The 21622-nt window shown below is 41.9% G+C and overlaps 1 long non-coding RNA gene across 1 annotated transcript; it reads left to right on the forward strand.

Moving 5' to 3' along the window:
• The first annotated feature begins 1030 nt into the window (after positions 1–1030).
• LOC138977959 (uncharacterized) lies at positions 1031–21614 on the forward strand. Its single transcript, XR_011459537.1, has 3 exons — positions 1031–1190; positions 13471–13556; positions 21283–21614. It is a non-coding gene; the product is annotated as an uncharacterized lncRNA (long non-coding RNA).
• Positions 21615–21622: the final 8 nt, after the last annotated feature.

Genomic DNA, 21622 nt, shown 5'->3' on the forward strand with positions numbered 1-21622 from the left:
ACGACCATCTACCCGTAACGACAACCCTAAACGATCCCCGACAAAATTCTTCTCCTCTACATTGACCTTTCCATAACAACGACCTGCCTATAAGAACCGCTTGGTGGGTCCCTCGCGTGGTCATTGACCTTTCCATAACAACGACCTGCCTATAAGAACCACTTGGTGGGTCCCTCGCGTGGTCATTGACCTTTCCATAACAACGACCTGCCTATAAGAACCACTTGGTGGGTCCCTCGCGTGGTCATTGACCTTTCCATAACAACGACCTGCCTATAAGAACTGCTTGGTGGGTCCCTCGCGTGGTCATTGACCTTTCCATAACAACGACCTGCCTATAAGAACCGCTTGGTGGGTCCCTCGCGTGGTCATTGACCTTTCCATAACAACGACCTGCCTATAAGAACCGCTTGGTGGGTCCCTCGCGTGGTCATTGACCTTTCCATAACAACGACCTGCCTATAAGGACCACTAGGTGAGTCCCTCGCCTGGTCGTTACAGACAGGTTTGCTTGTGTCAAATTCTTTTTACAAAGCGAACAATTAAACCGTGTATATATCTGCTATCATAATTAGGTGACTGCGCGATATTTGACTGCCGATTGACCTAAAGACTGTTGACCAAAATACAACATCGTGTCTTTGTGCTCTTTCTGTGTCAGTTAGCAAATTAACTAAAATAATCTTCATCTGGAGGAAAAGGTCCGCGGTTGTGTGACTGTATGTATATGGTAGTCATGTATATAACAGTCATTCTTTGCTGTTGATGACAACACTGGGTGTCTCTCTTTCAAAGTGACTAATTGTCGGCTTGCATGATGGAAAGCTGAAGAAACAGTCCACGCAAGGATAGTCTGATCAGTACTTGGTAATAAGCGGGAACACGGGATAAAAGTGAATGTTGCGTCTTAAATGGTGTCCGAAATCGGGAACAGCAACGCCAACTCTGAAGCATTATTTCTTCTTCGTTTGAAACAACCGAGTTTATCTTCCTAGCGTGTGAGTGCGAGCAGAGTAGATTTCTTGTCTTGGCACACAGACTTATGAGTGTTACGGTGTTTGTGTTTTCTTGGTCTTTTCAAAGTCTTGGCACACAGACTTATGAGTGTTACGGTGTTTGTGTTTTCTTGGAATTTCTTGTGAAAGCTTGTTGTCGCTAGTGTGAGGTTTTCCGAACACCGAAATTATAAGGTATGGCGCTTTGCTTTTGTTACTTTCTTTTTTGAATTTTTGTCCGGGACATTATTATATATATTATATAGCTATTCTGATGGACACGTGGGGGGGAATCGGGGGCTGTGATTGGATGGTCTCACACATCCCTTTTCCGATCATCAAAGCATAACGCTACGAAAGTTGGTCATTTTTGCCGATATCCAAACGATATCGGCAATAACAAAGACGCATGGTTCCGGTTTCTTCCACGTGTATAAAGTACACGCATACCTCGCCAGGCTTGTGTCTGTGGCTAGTCGACAGACGATGCAATTTGCTTTGTGTGTGTTTTTGTTGTTGCTTACTGTACATGACATACATTACGTGTAAAATCCAGTTCTTTAACTGGCAGCAAACCTTGCAAATTTCCAGAAGCTGCAATCTGAAGCGACCTATCTCTGATTTTTGCAGACGATCTCTCCAATCACCAATGTTTAACACAAAATCAGCAAACTCTCCTGTCACATAGAACGTCCATTGTGTAGTGCAATGTTGAAATGAAGTTACCGGTCTGAAACATTTCGTCGTTTCTTCTGAGACAATCCTTGTTCTCTTATCATCTACAGATTTACCGCAGTCTTCACCACGCGAATTCCCAACAGAAGTCAGACTTTCGAACATACAATCTACGTAGGCAAGCATGATACGTCATAACGTCATATGATTCCTAAGATATTGACGTAATGCTAAGCATCCGGTTATATTGAGTTTTCTCCGTAATACATGTCCGTGGGTTTTTCAATGTTCGGTTATTTCCGTGGCTTCATGCAGAAAGGGAACCGTCGTCTGCAATCAACGACATGGACCATTCTGGTCCTTGTTGCTGACAAAAACATGATTTTAACACAGAATTTAATGTCAGAATAGCTATATAAACGCTATTGTGTTTTCATCGTAGCAATAGGGTCCGATATTTAGACTCGAACAAGTATAATGCGACTCGTCTTCGACTCGTCGGCATTATACTTGTCTCGTCTAAATATCGGGCCCTATTGCTACGCTGAAAACACAATAGCTGTTAATGACAGTTTTTGGTATAATATTGGTGAGGTACGGACTGACTGTACGTGTGTGTGTGTGTGTGTGTGTGTGTGTGTGTGTGTGTGTGTGTGTGTGTGACTTGCCTTGATGAAGTGAGATCTCAGTGCACTGTCACTGCTTGTCGGCAGATCTGATACACCCGGTGTCACTTCATTCATATAATACCTGCTATTCAGACTTGGTCGTGTGACCGACGTTTTCTTCCACACGAGATTACGTTGATTGTCTAACTAAGCCGTCACGCTGAGTTAGACATTAGCTAATCGATTAGCTGATGTCTAACTCAGCCTGACGGCTTAGTTAGACAATCAACGTAATCTCGTGTGGAAGAAAACGTCTGTCACACGACCAAGTCGGAATAGCATTTATGTCTCACAGCTTCAACAGAGGAGAGAACAAACACATTTTGCGTACTCAAGCTTGATAAACCTAAACACAGGAGCAGCCATTGTGGAGAGATCTACTTTTTGACGAAAGTGACCGAACAACTATAAATGACGTCTCGGTATATGTGAATGACGTCACAGTCATCGTCACAGTCTGTATCTTTTGAAGCATCGCAATCTTCATGACGTCTTTCTGTGTCTGCATCCGCGAAATGTTTGTTCTTTCCGGGATCTTTGTCATCTATGTTCATAACTCTGTCCTTCTAGATTCAGACTAACAGGCCTCCTGAGCGAGCCACTATCCAAGGGCAGCTAAATTCGCGTATGGAAACAGTACTGTCGTCTGGGATGCCGTTTTCAGTATTCTCAGCGTTGAAGAATTTGTAAAGAGAAGAAACGATAACAGCAGGAGAAATAAAAGTCGTGTGTGCATTTTGGGGTTTTTGGAGGGACGATTTCGAGTTTGAATCCGTTATTGCACATGCTCCAAAGCGTGTAACATACAATCTTGCACACGTTTGCTTTAGTAGTGGCAAAGAAGGAAAGCGTGTGACATACATAGAGAATACTACATGGCTTGCTGTTTCGTACCAGATTTACACTCGTTGCTTTTTCAAATAGTGAACAGCTCGCTTTCGCTCGCAGTTCAATATTTAAAAAAAAACCTCGTGTAAATCTGGTACGACACAGCAAGCCATGTAGTATTCTGTTTAACCTACATAATGTACTTGCGTGTATTTTACTGAAAATGTCCTGCAGTCGAGGCAGCTAAATTGAAGACGCTTGTTTTGGAACCTCGACCTCTTCTAAAGCCTCATGCAATATATTACCTCAAAGCAAAGAAACGTCACTCTGAAAATGTGGCGTGACGTGTTAATTCTAAAGATTCATGGAGGGTAATTAGCGAGCGCAATTTTTGTTTCTATAATGACGTTTGTCTCGGTGACTTTGGCACTATAAGCAGTGGAAAAACAGGTCCCTGCCAGACTTGCTTGACATGACCTCATTTACATGATATACACACGTGTGATTTGAACGATTATTATCTCACGGGTGTCTCTCTCACGTATGTAGGATAAAATCTTGCAAACGTTTGCTTTAGTTGTGGCAAAGAAGGAAAGCGTGTGACATAACACAATCATCACTGTTGCTGTCATCATTACAACTACTGATAATGCTAGATCGCGTGCTGTTGCTGCTATAACTAATAATTATCACGACTAGATGTTGAAATGTTTAAGACGATGTTGACTAAATGTGCATTAAACGATTTGTGGCGTTTGGCACATGGAGACGACAAGGAGTTTACATGGTACCGGAAAACTCCTTTCATAGCAAGAAGATTGGATTATATACTTGTGTCGGATAACATTTTAAATCGTGCACATGAGTGCGAAATTCAATCCGTTGCCCAGAGCGACCATAGAATGGTTAGAATGAAATACAGTCTGACCCATATGGAGAGAGGCCCGTCATACTGGAAATTTAACGACAGTTTATTGAAAGATAGAGTGTTTGTTGAAGGTTTAAACACCTTTTTGGAGAATTATGACAACGAGTATCTTGATTTTGATTCACAAGTTAAATGGGACCTATGTAAAATAAAAATTAAAGAATTTTCTATTGACTATAGTAAATGTAAAAAACGGCAAACAGTTGTAGACCAACAACAAATGCAAAAGGATTTGAATCAATTAGATAAACAGATATCCAGGCACCCTGAAAATTCAACATTTATTGTTGAAAAGGAAAAATTAAAAGCAAAGTTGGAAATATATGATATTCAAAAGGCAAAGAGTGCTCAAATTCGATCCCGTGAAAAATATATCGAAGAAGGTGAAAAGAATACAAAATATTTTCTAAATATGGAAAAAGTGAAAGCTAATTTAAAATTTATGGACAGATTAATTGATGAAAATGGCTCTCAGATAACGACGCAAAAAGGTATTTTACAGGAGCAAGTGAGATTTTACAATAACGTGTTTGATAAAAATGGGAATTTTGTTGAGGAGGATGCTGAAAGTAAAGTTCTTAATTTAAATATTCCTCAGTTAAATGACGAACACAAATATGTTTTGGAAACTGATTTTACCGTGTTAGAAATCGGCCGGGCGCTGTATCTATTAAAAAATGGTTCGTCACCAGGTTTAGACGGATTGACTACAAGTTTCATGAAATTTTTTTGGCCTAAAGTAAAAATGATGGTGGTTAATTCCCTTCAAAATGCATTTAGAGTCGGTGAATTGTCAGATACTCAGAAAAGAGCAGTTATCACGTTAATTCATAAGGGTAAAGATTTGCCGAGAGATAGCCTTAAGAATTGGAGACCTATATCTGTAACCAATACAGATTATAAAATGCTGGCAAAATGTTTATCGCAGCGCTTATCTGGTGTTATTTCTGACCTCGTGTCGGAAGATCAGACAGGATTTATTAAGGGAAGAAAGGCAAGTAACTTGATTAGATTAATCGATGATGTCATTAATTACGCAAATGAAAGAAATCAACCCGGTATATTACTTGCCCTTGACTACGCCCGAGCCTACGATTCCATCTCAAAAGACTATGTGGTCTGGTCCTTTAAAAAATTTGGTTTTGGCGAAAAATTTGTGAAATGGATTAAAGTTCTAATGACAAACACCACGAGCTGCATAAATTATATGGGCTGGATTTCGGAAGAAATAAGTGTGAATTCCGGAATCCGTCAGGGATGTCCCCTCTTACCTTTGGCCTTCGTGCTTGCTGTATAATTATTAGCAATCAAAATCCGAAGTCACCCCAATATTAAAGGATTTGCCTTACCAGATGTAGATTTTGCAGAACAAACATCGCGTATCCTGAAACTGGCTATGTACGCCGATGATATAACTGTTTTACTTCAAGATAAAAACGACATGGAAACGGTTTTGGAAATCATTGATGATTTCTCCAATATATCTCGCTTAAAATTAAATAAAAGTAAAACGGAAGCAATGTGGTTGGGATCGCGTAAAAACTGTCAAGAGAAATATTGCGATATTAAATGGAATACCCAGGTTAAAATCATGGGAATTATTTTTAAAAATGACATCCCGGCCTCTGAAATTATGGAAAATTGGTCCAAAAGACTTGAAAAAGTTGAACAAATCATTTGCAGATGGTCAAGAAGGAATTTAAGTATAAGCGGCAAATTGTGTATTATTAAGTCCTTCTTAGTTTCACAATTTGTTTACGCTATGCAGGCGCTTCTTGCCCCTGTTAAAGTTCTCGATAAGTTGAATACTATTTTGTTCAGATTTCTCTGGAAAAGGAAGTATTCAAATACAAAAGCCTTTGAAAAAGTTAAACGAAATGTATTGTGTAATGTGGTGGAAAAAGGTGGTATTAACATGATAAACGTCCACGATATGCAGACTTCTTTTTTACTCACATGGGCAGCAAAACTTCAAGAACGAAAATATGAACCGTGGACAACGATCCCATTAAGTCTTTATCAGGTATTGGGAAGAAATTTACTTAGTTTTAAAGCCACAACACCACTAAAACTGTTTCAAGGTATTGAATGCATTCGATCAAACTTTTGGAAAGAAGTTCTCTTAAAATGGATCCATAATAAAGCATTGATTTATGAGAGAGAAGATCGCTTTGGTGATCAATGTTTATGGAACAATATAAATGTGATGTATAAAAATAAAAGCTTATATTTTAAAAAATGGATAGAAGCACACTTAGATACGGTGAAAGATATTTGGGATAACGGAGATATGATTCCTTTTAACCAGCTGTGCACAAAGATAGGATACAGTCCCTCTAGATTTTTTGAGTACGGCGCAATGAAGACCGCTGTGCGAGCGCTTGCACTTCGCAAAAACACAGCCAGCCCGCGAGCAGGCGAACACAATAATGACCTTGACACGCGGAACCCTGTGATCACTAACCCTTCCGCGAGAAAGTTTCGCATGCTGATAGTCCAGTCTAAAGCGAGCGAGCCTTGCGCTGTTACATTTTGTTTACATAAATATCAGGTTAAACTAGATCACAATTATTGGCTGTTAGCAAGCGAATGTACAAAAGAAGAAAGATTGAGATTGTTACATTGAAAAATTTTACATAACATTTATCCCACGAATATATTATTAAATAAAATGAAAATTAGAGAAACAAAATTATGTACATTTTGTAAACACATTGATTATGTTGAACACTTTTTTTGGCAGTGTGAGAAGTTGACGTGCTTTTGGGAAAATGTTGTCCATTATATTTTTAGAAATACAGGATTAAATGTGCACCACTCAGAACACGATGTCTTGTTTGGTTATCAACCTAATAATATATGCCAAAATAATAAGGTAATTAATCACATTATTTTGATTGCAAAAATGTGTATTAGTAAATATAAGTATGGTGATAGATACGATTTGAATAGTATATTGGAAAATGAAATGTAGGGGCCTACATTAGAAGATTGTGAGTACTGTATAAGTCGAGACGAGGTGAAGTTTGTTCATGGAACGTTAAGTATACATTATAAATGATACCACCACCATCATTACCCACCCCCACACCCCGCCTCTCTCTCTCTCTCTCTCTCTCTCTCTCTCTCTCTCTCTCTCTCTCTCTCTCTCTCTCTCTCTTCCTCTCTCTCTCTCTCACTCTCTCTCTCTCTCTCTCTCTCTCTCTCTCTCTCTCTCTCTCTCTCTCTCTCTCTCTCTCTCTCTCGTCTGTCTGTTATGTCTTAATGTTGTATATATATTTATACTTGCCATTTATGATACATGTTGAAGGATGAATGATGATACATTGTAGACGGATGCATGTTACTGATTAAAAGCCCCACAATGATGTGCTTGGCAAATACAAAAAAAAAAAAAAAAAAAAAAAAATAATTATCACGACTAGAACGCAGTCATAATGGTCTTTCATTTAAATCAACACTTAAACTACGGAGCCATGTAGGTGCTTTAGTGTATGACATACTGGTATTCTCAAATGCTGCTCTGTTAAAAAAACAAAAACATTTACATTTCAAAAATATATTTCAGATCTATACATCTCTCTGTCTCTCACTCTCTCTCTCTCTTACACACACACACACACACACACACACACACACACACACACACACACACACACACACACACACACACACACACACACACACATACGCATACACACACACGCAAATACACACACACACACACATACACACACACACACACACACACACACACACACACACACACACACTCACACACACTCACACACAAAGTACTCTTGGAGATCTGACTGGTACGGTGGTAGTCACGATAGAATGAGTCAAATGTGACCTGATGTGTCAGTTGTATACAGCGAAAGAAAGGGATCACTCTTAAAACAGGCGCCTCTCGCTCCTGGTTTAGAGGAAATTCAAGTTGTTAAACTATGTTCGAGGTTTAAAGATTTTAATTAAACTTGAGATTCTCGAATACTACGATTTTGATTTTTATCACAATGCAAATCTAGAAATCTAGGTTTGAGCAAAGGGCACACATGGCACTGATCCAAGACGCAAAGAAACATACACATGGCACTGATCCAAGACGCAAAGAAACATACACATGGCACTGATCCAAGACGCAAAGAAACATACACATGGCACTGATCCAAGACGCAAAGACACATACACATGGCACTGATCAAAGACGCAAAGACACATACACATGGCACTGATCAAAGACGCAAAGAAACATACACATGGCACTGATCCAAGACGCAAAGAAACATACACATGGCACTGATCAAAGACGCAAAGAAACATACACAGACGTAGGCCCTAGTGTAAAGCAGGAAACCGATGAGTGACCATCAGTCCTTCAGAAGTTGAGTTGCTTGTCGTAGTGCTTTTGTTGCTTCCAGGAGATAATCAAAACAAGTCGCGTAAGGCGAAATGACCACACTTAGTCAAGCTGTGGAACTCACACAATGAAACTGAACGTAGTCCGCCGCTAGTGTAAAAGGCAGTGAAAGTGACGAGCCTGTTTGGCGCGGTAGCGGTTGCGCTGTGCTTCATAGCACGCTTTACTGTACCTCTCTTCGTTTTAACTTTCTGAACGTGTTTTTAATCCAAACATATCATATCTATATGTTTTTGGAATCAGGAACCGACAAGGAATAAGATGAAATAGTTTTTAAAACGATTTCGGAAATTTAATTTTGATCATAATTTTTATATTTTTATTTTCAGAGCTTGTTTTTAATCCAAATAATTATAACATATTTATAGGTTTTTGGAATCAGAACATGATGAGGAATAAAATAAAAGTAATTTTGGATCGTTTTATAAAAAAATAAATTTAATTACAATTTTCAGATTTTTAATGACCAAAGTCATTAATTAATTTGTAAGCCTCCATGCTGAAATGCAATACCGAAGTCCGGCCTTTGTCGAAGATTGCTTGGCCAAAATTTCAATCAATTTGATTGAAAATTGAGGGTGTGACAGTGCCGCCTCAACTTTTACAAAAAGCCGGATATGACGTCATAAAAGACATTTATCGAAAAAATGAAAAAAAAAATTTCTGGGGATATCATACCCAGGAACTCTCATGTAAAATTTCATAAAGATCGGTCCAGTAGTTTACTCTGAATCGCTCTACACACACACACACACACACGCACAGACACACACACACACACACACACACACACACATACACCACGACCCTCGTCTCGATTCCCCCTCTATGTTAAAACATTTAGTCAAAACTTGACTAAATGTAATGAAGCGGTTCTAACCTTAAAGGCCAACATCCAAAAGAATTTTTCTCCTGGAGCGACCTAAACTTGAACCCGTCGCTATTCTTGCATGTCTGTTTACTTCGTGCTGCACGCAAAAATTGAGCGACTTCCTGCCGCGTGGATTGACGAAGCTATTTTATTCTTGTGACTGAAAACACTGCTGTCTCGGCTCGAAAGCTGTTTGTGGAGGCTGCGTGCAATAATTAGCTGACCTGCTGCGCGAGCAGTCACTGCAGAGTTTTGAGATAACTTTGTAACACGTTTTATTTTATGCTCCTCAAGAATACAACTTTGGGCAACGTGCCACGTAAAACTACACGCAACAAGGATTCAGTAGGTACCAAACATGCCTTGGTCAGAATGTAAATTAATCTTTATAAAGAAGTAGGCTACTTCAAACGACAGCCACAGCCACGGTTGGGTTCACGGCATCAAACCGATGCGACTCCCCGTCATATCATACACGTAATCAATCAAATAGATGACTAATAAACATGTAAACTACATGTATACGTCTATCGTCGGACATAAGAAAGTGGAGCTTCCCCCGGGCCTGTGCATGTGTTGTTCGTTGTGCGTGTGTAAATGTCACGTACACAACAAACTGACCACAAAACTGAGACAGACCTCTTTCGCTTCAGTCTTGCAGAATTTAAAGACGAATACAGGTAGAGCGTGCATTATACTAACTGTTTGGTAAAAGTATCAAACGTTTCTTTTTATAAATAAGTGGCAGGCTTACAGGAATACAAAGAGGCGCAAGTTGAAAGTAATGGATATATCTCTGGAAGATGCCATCAGTCCAAGTTGTCAAATGAAATCAAAGATGACAGAAACAGAAGTTTTCCATACAAATGTTGGTGTTTCAAAGGAAGTTTGCATTCTTTCAGATAATGATATAGACGAGGTGGCTGTTTGTTATGAAGTTTCAACAAGCCAACATTCAAATGATTTTACTTCATCTACAGATTTTTTTTAAATTCAGCACTTCATAACTGTCATTATGAACTTGGAATCAGAGAGAGACCGTCTTTCCATTGTCATTCATGCCATAGATTTTTGTTTCAGAATCAATGTTTCACATGGCGTTCACAAGAGAGCATGCGAAGTTTCCGACAGTCTTTAGGATTTGTAAAAAAGGCCGTGTTTTGCTGTACATGCAAAAACTACCTGTCAAAAGGGAAAGTGCCTAACAGATTGCAACAACATTCCTATTTTAAGCTCAGCCACACGCCGACATGGAAGTTCAATGGTACTTTCAAACTTTTTCTTCTCTTCGTCGTATCTAATTTCTTTCTATTTCATAAGTCGAGTGCATATGATTTCGGCTCGTGTTCATCGTGAGATGGACTTAGTTTCTTGCATTCTGTGGGTTCGACAGATTGACTAAATGTTGTAATTTCGCCTTACGCGACTTGTTCTCTCTCTGTTGGCAGCGTGTAATGCAGCTGGTTAGAAATTAGAGTTTTATTTTGCAAAGTGTGTACCAAAAGTTTGTCATGAGCTGCTTTAGGTTTGGGGTGTGGGTTGGTTTGATATTTCCTCCTTGCAGATCAAATCTGTATTCATTTTTGATGTTGTGTCTTATTTTGTGAAAGGAAACATGCAGACTGACTGAACGCATATATATAATTATGTAACTCATAAACACATGGGTGTAGTTATGTTCAAGAACACACACACACACACACACACACACACACTTACACTCTCACACACACACACATACACACACACACACATACATACACACACACACACACACACACACACACACAACTGTGTAGATGTATCGTACACCTGATATATTACTCAAACAAAATTGAAGTTCACGAAGAAATCGTTTTATTTCTGTGTCATTCAACATCTAGTTTGAATCAGACAAATTGAAACTGGTACAAATATTCAATAATGTTGCGATGTGGAAATGGACACGATATCGGAAAAGATAGACAACGGCAAGATCATTCAAGTATGTACATGCTTGTTGATGTCTACTTAGGCGATGCTCAGAACACTAGTTAGATCTTCCCAGATTAAAAAATGACGATGATCTGTAAACAAACCAGGACAAGGAAAGAAAGACAAAACGTATTTGAAAACAAATCATACTATACAGATTGACAAACTGAAACTTCGAACTCTGTTGATATTTCACGGGAGATGAGGTATGGTGCAAACGTATATAATTATACTGACTACATTTTGTTACGTACTCATCAACAACAAAAACCGATATAACCAAAGGCACACACACACACACACACACACACACACACACACACACACACACACACACACACACACACTCACACACACACACACACACACACACACACACACACACACACACACACACTTTGCTGGTTTGCTGATGTCACAGGAAACGAATGAACAATAGAAAGCGTGATAAATTCCTGGCCAGAAATCAGTTACAAAGACCTGAAAGTCTGCTGAATGGAACTGGTTAATGTACACATTTGAACTGCTGTCAAAATTACTATGTAAACAGTAATACGATATTCGGGTTTTAAAATTGGTAGCACATTACAACCAATAATGATGTTTTTTGCTTCGGCATTGAAGCAATGTTCACTATTTACTAACAAAATAATGACGAAATAAACACAAAACCAAATCAGTGAGGCAGAGGGGACAAAAAGCCGAGCGGGTGTGTGTTTGTGCGTGTGTGTGTGTGAGCTAGTGTGTGCCTGTGTGTGTGTGTGTGTGAGTTTGTGTGTGTGTGCCAGTGTGTGTATGTGTGTGTGTGTGTGTGTGTGTGTGTGTGTGCGTGTGTGTAGAGCGATTGAGACCAAACTACTGGACCGATCTGTCGAACCCACAGAATACAACTGCACGCACTGCAGTGTTTTCAGTCACGAGAATAAAACAGCTTCGTCAATCCACGCGGCAAGGAAGTCGCACAATTTTTGCGTGCAGCACGAAGTAAACAGACATGCAAGAATATCGACGGGTTCAAGTTTAGGTCGCTCCAGGAGAAAAATTCTTTTGGATGTTGGCCTTTAAGAGTACGTTGTACTCATTTTCATTTTTCTTCACACTAATACAGAACGTCCATTGTCGTCGCGCCAAGCACGGTCTGATGTCGACCAACATAACCTCTGATCATTTTAGCCTTCTCCTCTCACGTCTTTGGTATTCGCGCCATAATAGGTGAACCGACCTTCACCTCGTACGTCTCAGGAGCATGGTGTGGCAAGCGTTCCGTTCCTCTGAGACGGCCAGGTCTGACCCGTCCGCCTCAAACGTCCGTGCGAAACCGATCGTGGATCTTGGCCTTATACATGGTGAGAACGTTCTGAACCCTACACGTTTTCGATTCCGATTGTTGTTGCCTTGAAATAATATTTCGGAAACCATTCATTTACTGAACTGATGCAGTCGTATTTCAGTGTAGTCTGCTACGTATGACAGAGTCGATCGAGTCAGTCGACTTCCAAATGCTGATCTAGCTGGTACGTTATCTGAATAACACTTGTGTTTTCTGTTAGCCGCTGGGAATTGTATACTAACTCATCATTTGGTACTGTGGATAATAAGCTACATGCCACTAACACGGCATATGAGAAGAATCTTCGCAAGTCGAAACTGAGAAGAGACACAGCGGCTTCTATTTTTAGGCACAGGCGCATGCAATCTGTCAGATAAAAAAACACTTCTGCTTTGAGCCGCAGGAAATGTATGGTCTTTTGGTAATGTGGAGAATATAAGCTACATGTCATTAATTAATTCTGAGGATGAGAGTACAGTCTCGCTTAGTTAGGCAAAGGGCAGAAGAATACGCCCTGTGGAAGAGTTAGCGCACTCCAAGAGTGCGCTAACAGTTTTAAGCGCATCGCCATTAGCCAATCAACTGGTTCACATCAGTCATGTGACACCAGTACTTACTGACAATTATTATTATTATTGTTATTATTATTTTTATCAGAAGAAGTAATGGCTTTGTGATTGGTTTTACATGGTCTTAAAGGAAATAGATATTAATTTGCTGAGCAAGAAATCATTGATTGGTCGATTTATTTATTTGATCAATTGGTGGGATGGTTTTTCAGTGAGACTAAGCGTCAGTAAATGATGGAAAAATCACCCAAAGAAACAGACTGCCTGCTGCAGTCTTCAAGGCGTAACAACAAGTCAGGTGAGTTACAGACAGACACACACACACACACACACACACACACACACACACACACATGTATACACACACATATATATAATATATATATATATACACGCACACACGCACGCACGCACGCACGCACACACGCACACACAGACACACACGCGCGTGCGCACGCACGTACGCACACACACACACACACACACACACACACACACACACACACACACTTAATTTCTATGCCTTTAAGGGCACTTAACTCTGCTATCTGACACACGTTTCGGATCAAATAATTCTTTATGTTCTAGACTATGGTGAAAGCAAGAGCTTTGAAAATGTACACATTCCTAGTGGTTGATATGCACCTCACATGTTGCAAGTGTGCTTCATATGAATCAAATTCAAGGTAACAGCGGGGTTGTGTTGGGGTTAAACAAATGAAAATGTGTCGTTCTCATGAATGTCTTCTTACAGTTACATGCACCATCCTTCTCATGTTTGAAAACAGGGAGCCCGGATGTAGGTCACGTGTGTAGCGATGTGTAGACCGGTGGGTATCAGGGCCGGACTACCGGGGGGGTTATGGGGGTTGCGCAACCCCCCCTCCACCCCTACATGTACCTCACTTATTTAAAACATTTTTTATTATTGTTTATTTTATGCCGTTTCATGCAAGGAGCGACCATTTTCCTATCTCAGAATATGACCTACCCATCAGCTTCAGGGGGCTTCGCCCCCTGACCCCCACAAGGGGCTCTGCCCCTTGACCCCGCCAGGGGGAACATCCCCCTGGACCACCACTGGCAACCCCTCCCCCCCCCTCCTCTTAGCCTAGTCCGGCCCTGGGTATGACGTGCAACTTGTCTTTCAACGGATGACGGGAAATTAGGCGACAAACATTAACAACATCGCCACATTCCCCTCTAGGGTTAGGGTTAGAGATACAGGGATCGGAAGCTAAAGTAGCGACGCTCGGTCTGCGTCTTTGCTGCAGCCGTGGATGCGCGCGTACTCCCGACATCATGCCGAGAGAGTGTGCTGCTGCCGTATGTTCGGAGTTGCAAAAAAAGGACTCAGGCTTGAGTTTTCATTTGTTTCCATCCGACTCAAGGCTCAAGCAGGAATGGGCTGTGAAATGAACCCAAAAACAAAGAAACGACAATAACAACAACAACAACAACAACAACAACAACAACAACAACAACAACAACACTATTGTTCAGAAACCAGCAAAACTACATCAACAATAACAACAACAACAACAACAACAACACCATTGTTGAGAAACCAGCGAAACTACATCAACAATAACAACAACAACAACAACCTCAACAACAACAACCACAACAGCATTGACCATTGTTGAGAAACCAGCGAAACTGTATTAACAATAACAAAAACAACAACAACCACAACACAGTACAACATTGGGCAACAACTACAACAACTACAACGACGACAACAACACTGACAACAACTCAAAAACCAAGAACAACTACAATGTCAACAACACCACCAACAACAGCTTTACACTGATAAACAGTAGGTGGAACACGATTGATTTGACACGTAACAACCTTGATTTCATCTACGACGACGACAACAACAACATCAACTCAAATTCGAGAACATATACGTCTTCAACAACATAACCAACAACAAATCCGATAGAACTTCAACTACAATCTCAACAGTGATCATCGGCTGCCTAATTTGCTGAGTCTGGCAGACATTTGACTTCCACCCTTGAGAGAGAATGGTTTTTCCTCGTAAACTTTGTGCCTCAAACCTGACTAAGAGGATACAACTCTACATTAATCCCCGATTATCAACCCAGATAGATGGGACACTTCCGTCTCAACTCGGACGCCGCAGTAAGAACGATCGATCTCCAGCAACAGATGCTGATACGGTACAGCTATCTGCTCGCTCTTAAACCACTCCCCCAGTCTGTATGTCTACACACAAAAATAAAAATAAAAAATAAAAAAATAAATAAATCCCTGCGCTTAGAACCGTACCCACGGAATACGCGCGATATAAGCCTCATACTGATACTGATACACACTGACACCAATTAAACCTCCAACTGAGCTGTTAACCCGTGATTTGTAAAAAATGTAAACATATTTTACAAATTACGTCGAACCTAAAACCGCGATTTGTAAAAATGTTAAAAAAAATATCATTTGTACCTTTTACCTTATATGGAAATGAAAAATGACGCGTTTGACCATATAAGGAACATATATTGCAGGCAAAGAATGTACTAAAGCTGTGGAAAACCCCAGAAAACCATTGTGTAAATATCTGCGCATGCGCTTTGAAGAGCTAAAACATTGTGTATTTCTGAGCATGCGCACTCATGGTGAAAACTAGTCAAAATTCACTGTACGTCTAATTTTAGCTGCGCACGAATCTTCCAACGCTTGGCTTGGACACAACAATGGCGCTCCAAGGAAAAGGAGAATTTTCACCGGTTCGAAATAAAATCTCCAGTCCAGTAACATTGGAATCATTTCATACCACCTATAGTTATCATCATGCATGGATCTGGAAAGGATATTGCTTAAATTATGTCCACTTACAACTATAATGCACCCAAGAAATGAAACAAACGCTGTGACATTTTTGTTGGCTGCAGAGTGTTTCTGCTTGTGAGATCTAAAAGCGACAAGCAATAATGATTGTGAAAGTTAAAGAATGAACGATAACGACAATTCCTACAACAGGCACTTAATTTCTGTAGCCTTATGAGTTCGTGCTGCAAGAACATTTCTTTTTATTTTACGCCAGGCCACCTCAAACGATCTCTAGAACTTTGTGTACGACAGCACACTGAAATGTCGCGCGATGCACATTTACCAGCAGACCGACTTTGGAACTCGTGACGTCTAATGTTCGAAACAAATTGCAACATTTGTTTCCAAAATGCGACATGTTTGGCCGATGTTTTGATTCTCCAGAGTGCTGCAGTCTTGCAAGAGTAAAAAAAATCCTCTTGTTTGTTTTGTTCTCCAGAGTATTTCAGTGTGAACTCAATATAAGGTGAAAGCACAGATTACAACAGAAGCTGACAAATATGAGATCAAATGATCGGTCTACATTCAAGCTCGGATGTACGAAACACCCCCATTGATCACAGACTTCCGGATCAGGCGTCGAGGCCCTGTATGGGATGTAAACAGACGCAGTGTCAGTGATGTGTTTAAAAACATAACAACACAAGTCTTACCGCAGAAATTACACAATGTTCTATTGTAACTCACGTACGTTAGGAATCCCTCGCGACTTTCTTTGTTTAGTGGGGCACTGAGGGGGTCTCGGCAAGCCTCGACCCCCGTAAGTGCCCCACTAAACACAGAAAGTCTCTCGGGATTCCCAACGTGAGTTATAAATAGAACATTGTGTAATCTCTACAAAGAATATATTTCACCGTGCATTTTCTCCAAACGGCGTAGCAGTAGGCCTACTTCAGTCTTATCAAAGTGAAACTGAACTCAATTGTTTTTGTATCAGTGTTATACCCATGTACTTACCAAATTATAGCCTCACCCCTCCCCTGGTAGGGTAGGATTGCAGGTAAGATTGCAGGTAGGATTGCAGGTTGCAGGTAGGATTGCAGGTAGGATTGCAGGTACTTGCCTTTTCTTGTTTTCTCTCCTTTTTTCACCTCGAAATAACATATTCCTGAAGACTAGTCCTTAAGAGGCGTAACTCAATAGCCTGTAGGACATGATTATGCCATCTTCTTTAACTGAACTCAGTTATTTACGGCAGTCTCGCGTAGGACAAGATTGAGTGGGATCTGTTTTTCTACCGTCACAACACCCGGTGTATTCCCTGTATACGTGTGAGTTTAGATAGAGCGGACAGCGTCAGATAAACTCTATTTAAACGAGACAGATTAGCCGCGGGTGGAGGAGGAGGATGTTAGATACTTGAGGTAGGCCTAAAGGGTTCAGTGTTGGCAGGTAGGGAAGAGAGGGTAGTAAAGCAGGATATCAGCACTTAGGCCCGTAATTAGAAAGAGAGGGGAGAGGAGGATTTGTGAAAGTCAAGGAGAAGAGCCCAGCCGCAATGTCCATGTTGCCGGGGGGCTTGCACGTGTGATGCATCAGCGGGGGTCTATAAGAACGGGAGAGCAACACATTGTGGTCAGTCCTTACCAGCGCGGCGCAGCGGGCATATGCCAACTATTTCTTTCTTCATCTTGAAAGCGGCTTGCCGCACCCATTCAGGGACTCGTGGTACGTCCAGACAACACTTAAGGGCATCGAAAAATGCAAGGGGTGTGCCACTGATAAGAAAACCCCAATCACCCCTGAATTACTACACATAATAAAAAGCCAGCTGGACCTTGAGTGTAGGCAAGATATTGTGTTCTGGGCTGCGTGTTTGGTGCTTTTTTTCGGAGTTCTCCGGAGATCGAACTTGTTTCAGGACAACGGGAACTTCGATCCTTGTAAGCAGCTCACAAGAGACCAGGTGGTTATTCTGGGTACGGGCATGTCAATAACGCTCCAATGGAGCAAAACGATTCAGCGTAAAGAGCGCTCTGTTGAAATTAAGCTCCCGGCAATGTCACTCCATCCCTTGTGTCCAGTGTCTGCCGTGACCGCTGTGTTACCTTTGTTGGGGCCGATGGACCCCAAGGCGCAGGTCTTCCCGATGAAAGGATCAGACTTTAATAAGAAACTGCGCTTGACTACCGCTGTTGCTGGGGGAAACTTCTCCAGCCACAGCTTTCGGCGGGGTGGTGCCGCGTGGGCGTTGAGTTGTGGTGTGCCGGGGGAAATTGTCAAGGTGATGAAAAGCAACGCGTACTTAGGCTAGGCTACTTAGACCAGCTGCCACAAAAGATCATCTTACAGATCACATGTAGCCCAGGCAACTCCTTCATGTATAACATCACAACAATCCTAAACCTCCCACCTCTAACCTAGTATACTGTCTTTAGTTGGGCTGACTAACGAGTAGTACCTCTAATTTGGGACTTATCACTGCACAATGATATCTCTCATTGTCAGATGGTATTCTCTTGAATAAACTGCCCTCGTTATTTGCCCAAATCAATACATGACTTGGCTATGTGTGATGTATGTGCGCACGAGAGTGATTGCGTGTGTGTCAGGTGCATGTGAGTACTGTGTGCGCGCGCAGGTGTGTGAGTATAACTGTAAGTAATAAGAGGGAGAGAAAGAGGAGTGTCATTTCTTTGGGATTATCGTGTGCTCTTGATTTGCGCCGGGGGGGGGGGGGGGGGGGGCGATAAGTTAGTAGTTTAAGTGTGAGTTTAGATAGAGCGGACAGCGTCAGATAAACTCTATTTAAACGAGACAGATTAGCCGCGGGTGGAGGAGGAGGATGTTAGATACTTGAGGTAGGCCTAAAGGGATCAGTGTTGGCAGGTAGGGAAGAGAGGGTAGTAAAGCAGGATATCAACACTTAGGCCCGTAATTAGAAAGAGAGGGGAGAGGAGGACTTGTGAAAGTCAAGGAGAAGAGCCCAGCCGCAATGTCCATGTTGCCGGGGGGCTTGCACGTGTGATGCATCAGCGGGGGTCTATAAGAACGGGAGAGCAACACATTGTGGTCAGTCCTTACCAGCGCGGCGCAGCGGGCATATGCCAACTATTTCTTACCCCCCATCCACCCCCGGCATCCACCGTTGTATTTTGTTAGCAATCCGTTGCATGATGTTTTTAATTTTGAGGCAAATGCATGCCTGTTTGTGCCTTCACTTGAAGTGAGGTTGTGCATGAAGCGACTCGAACCTTGTTATGTAATCATTATTCACGGTGTTAAATTTTTGAGTGAGGGCTCCTTGTGTTTGTTGTTAGTGTAACCAAATGTTTGTTGTTTTTTGTTGTGGACTTATGGGACTTATCACTGCACAATGATATCTCTCATTGTCAGATGGTATTCTCTTGAATAAACTGCCCTCGTTATTTGCCCAAATCAATACATGACTTGGCTATGTGTGATGTATGTGCGCACGAGAGTGATTGCGTGTGTGTCAGGTGCATGTGAGTGTGTGCGCGCGCAGGTGTGTGAGTATAACTGTAAGTAATAAGAGGGAGAGAAAGAGGAGTGTCATTTCTTTGGGATTATCGTGTGCTCTTGATTTGCGCCGGGGGGGGGGGGGGGGGGCGATAAGTGAGTAGTTTAAAGTAAGAACACCTGCAGGGGAAGCACCCACCTTTGGTCGACTTAAACCCCGTCTGTGTGAGTGTGAGTGAACATCACGCTGTGACCACTTAAACCCCGTCTGTGTGAGTGTGAGTGAACATCACGCTGTGACCACTTAAACCCCGTCTGTGTGAGTGTGAGTGAACATCACGCTGTGACCACTTATTTCCCAGTGCAGTAACTCAGTGCACGGCGACTGTTACTTCGTCAGCCGCTTCACTGTGTTCAGTCGTGGGTCTGCTCTTTCATGGTGCAACGGGCCAGGATATATAGCCAGGTTGCCAGGTTGCCAGGTTGCCAGGTTGAAAGGACAAAGCAACAACCATCTGTCATGGTGAAATATGCTCTGATAGTGGACACAGACAGTCAACCCGACATGGGTAGGTCATGGTGAACTATTCTCTGATAGTGGACACAGACAGTCAACCCGACATGGGTAGGTCATGGTGAACTATTCTCTGATAGTGGACACAGTCAACCCGACATGGGTAGGTCATGGTGAACTATTCTCTGATAGTGGACACAGACAGTCAACCCGACATGGGTAGGTCATGGTGAACTATTGTCTGATAGTGGACACAGACAGTGAACCCGACATGGGTAGGTCATGGTGAACTATTCTCTGATAGTGGACACAGACAGTGAACCCGACATGGGTAGGTCATGGTGAACTATTGTCTGATAGTGGACACAGACAGTCAACCCGACATGGGTAGGTCATGGTGAACTATTGTCTGATAGTGGACACAGACAGTGAACCCGACATGGGTAGGTCATGGTGAACTATTCTCTGATAGTGGACACAGACAGTCAACCCGACATGGGTAGGTCATGGTGAACTATTGTCTGATAGTGGACACAGACAGTCAACCCGACATGGGTAGGTCATGGTGAACTATTGTCTGATAGTGGACACAGACAGTCAACCCGACATGGGTAGGTCATGGTGAACTATTGTCTGATAGTGGACACAGACAGTGAACCCGACATGGGTAGGTCATGGTGAACTATTCTCTGATAGTGGACACAGACAGTGAACCCGACATGGGTCATAGGATGTTCACTTATTGTTCTGTTTCTTGTTGCCTTTTATTTCCTGCTGTTTCGTAGTCAGCTTGTATTCCTAGCGGACCGGTAGATCATCCGTGTTTCATTAATAATAATAATACAACATTCTTCTATAGCGCTGTTCACCGCCAGATAACAGTCTCATTGCGTCGGACAAAGCTGTGAAGCCGAGTAATGTACTTCGACTGGTTCCTATTACCTTTTGTTGGGTTTGCAACAATTATGACTTTACGAACCTTTTGTTGTCTTATATTGGCAAGACACTTTTTGAACCTTTGCGTGACATACCGTATATTGGTCAGAATGGCATCACAGTTTATGAACCTAATTGTCATTAACGTCGTATGCCGGTCACAACGGCATGATGCTGTGGCCGTGCGCAAAGACAAATTAAGATGTATTATAATCTGCAGCAAATGCAAAAAACAAGACAAAACTAAACATTGATAAGTTGACGAAACTCCTTATACTGTGTCTGTGTGCAGTACCGCTCTGCCTATCGTATCGAATGCTGGTGACGTTGCTGTGTATGGCCGCACTCATCTCGTGTTTCGCCAGCCAGAGCAGCATGGGGTCGACGATGGTCTGTATGGTGGTGGCGCCCTCTGCCAACGGCTCCTACGACAACGACAACAACACAGACACTTCCTTCAGCATGAACGGAACGGCTGGCGCGGCAAGATACGGAAAGCTTCCCGAGGTAACTTGTGTGTTGGGGTCACAGTTGTTGGGTTTTGTGTTGTTGTTTTTTTGAATTCAGGATCAACCTTGTTCATTTGCACAGAGAAGAAACGCGGCTGTTAATGTCTTATTTGTGCGTGCGCA

The sequence above is a fragment of the Littorina saxatilis genome, linkage group LG10, assembly GCF_037325665.1.
Source record: "Littorina saxatilis isolate snail1 linkage group LG10, US_GU_Lsax_2.0, whole genome shotgun sequence".
NCBI lineage: Eukaryota > Metazoa > Mollusca > Gastropoda > Littorinimorpha > Littorinidae > Littorina > Littorina saxatilis.